General features: G+C 45.7%; 1 non-coding gene across 1 annotated transcript; it reads left to right on the top strand.

Annotated features, from left to right (window-relative positions):
- The first annotated feature begins 565 nt into the window (after window positions 1-565).
- On the top strand, window positions 566-637 carry trnad-guc (transfer RNA aspartic acid (anticodon GUC)). Its single transcript has one exon. It is a non-coding gene; the product is annotated as a tRNA-Asp (tRNA).
- Window positions 638-2,134: the final 1,497 nt, after the last annotated feature.

Genomic DNA, 2,134 nt, shown 5'->3' with positions numbered 1-2,134 from the left:
AGCAGGCCCAGCAGCATCTCAGGACCACAAAAGCTGACGTTTCGGGCCTAGACCCTTCATCTGATGAAGGGTCTAGTCCCGAAACGTCAGCTTTTGTTCTCCTGAGATGCTGCTGGGCCTGCTGTGTTCATCCAGCCTCACCTTTTATTATCTTGGACAGACTGGGTTTGTTTTCCTTAGAGCAGAGGAGATTTACAAGAGGCAAGATAGAGAAGTACAAAACAATGAGGGACATTGATAGGGTATGCTGAAAGAAACATTTGCTCTTGTTGGCGAGATCGATGAAAAGAGGGGAATGGATTTAAAGTAAGATGTCGGAAGATTTGAGAAGAAGGGCGGAAAATCATTTTCACCCAGTGGGTGTTTGGAATCTGGAAGCCAGTGCCTGTCAGTGTTCTAGAGGCAGACATCTGATTAACTGCAAGAAGCATTCAGACGTAAGTTTGTGATGCTAAGGCATACAAGGCGATGTACCAAGCGATGGAAAATAGAATTCGGTTCACAAAGCAGTTTTATTTGCCTATTGCACTCATAGGGGCCTAACTAAAATGGTAATCATGTGCTGTCCTCAGTAGTATAGTGGTGAGTATCCCTGCCTGTCATGCAGGAGACCAGGGTTCAATTCCCTGTTGAGGAGACATAGTGCCTTTTAGATCCATTCTTGGGTGGTGTCTGTGTGGAGTTTGTGTCTTTGCCGCTGGTCTCCAAGGAGCTTCCATCTCACAGGCGAAACATCTGCTGGTTAGGTGAATTGGCCGTGGGAAATTGCTCACCTTGCGCAGGGACATGCAGACCAGATACTGCATCTGTACAAAATGCATGTTTACGGAAAGCTCTTCTTGGTTCTGAGGTAGGGTCACCGGAACAAAAACTTTAACTCTGATTTTTTCTTCACAGATGCTGCCAGACCTGCTGAGCTTTTCCAGCAACTTTGTTTTCCATTGAGAGTCAGTGCAGCCTCACTGTGGCGAATGGCTTCTGTCTACACAGTTGGGTTTCTGTGATCTCTGACTCGATGCATTGTAGTCTAATTTTGGATTTTACAATTGTCTACACCAAAATGTCCGGCTCATTAACTGTGGTTCAGAAGAGAGGTGGCCTCGGTATGACTTGTTGGAACAACCCTGTGCACTGTTCTCGAGTCTGGAAAACAATTGCTCACAGACAATTTTACATCCACGCTGTCACAGGGATTCTCCTTCTGTGACATGACCCACACGAGACCAACTGTCATCATCATTTCTATATTAAAGAACACAGCTATTTACATACGTCTCTTAAAGAAGCGTGAAATTAGCGTCAGTACATCTCACTAATCGGATAAAAAATCGTAGTCAGAAATAACGGGTCCTTGCTGATGGGTGTTTTTGTCACTGATAATCTGTTTTTTTTTGTGTGTTGTTTGACGAGGCTAGGTGTGAAGTCACTGTGGAGAGACGTTGGAACAGGAAGAGGCCAGTCCGTCCTTCCGGCCTGCTCCACGATTCACATTGATCATGGGGATCCTACAACTCCGTACCCTGTTTCACTTTTCACCTCAGATCCTTTTGTCCCTTGAGCCCGAAGGACCACATTTCTTGGTAAAATAATCAATGTTTTAGCTTCGATAACAAAGTGTGGAGCTGGATGAACACAGCAGGCCAAGCAGCACCCCAGGAGAACAAAAGCTGACGTTTTGGGCCTAGGCCCTTCATCAGAGACCTCTTTGATTAAGGGTCTAGGCCCAAACGTAAGCTTTTGTGCTCCTGAGGTGCTGCTTGGCCTGCTGTGTTCATCCAGCTCCACACTTTGTTATCTTGGATTCTCCAGCAACTGCGGTTCCCATTATCTCTGATACAATGACGTAGCTTCAACTGTTTTGTGTACCACAGAATTCATCAGGCTCCTTGCTTTCTGGTGATGTTATTCCCCTCACCTCTGTTCTGAATGGCTTGCAGCTTAACCTCAAGCTGTGATCTCTGGTTGTGGACTCTCCTGTGATCGGGAACACGTATCGAAATTCTCTGCGCTATCCAATCTCATTCACACTGCAAGAAAGGAAATTTCTGTTGTGGTCCTCACTACTGAATCAGTTTAGCCAATATCTTGCTCAGCTCCCTGCTTCCAGTAACCAATTCAGTCAGGAACAAATCTC

This window comes from Stegostoma tigrinum, chromosome 39 (genome assembly GCF_030684315.1).
Source record: "Stegostoma tigrinum isolate sSteTig4 chromosome 39, sSteTig4.hap1, whole genome shotgun sequence".
Classification (NCBI taxonomy): Eukaryota; Metazoa; Chordata; class Chondrichthyes; order Orectolobiformes; family Stegostomatidae; genus Stegostoma; species Stegostoma tigrinum.
This window is presented reverse-complemented; position numbering and strand designations above follow the sequence as displayed.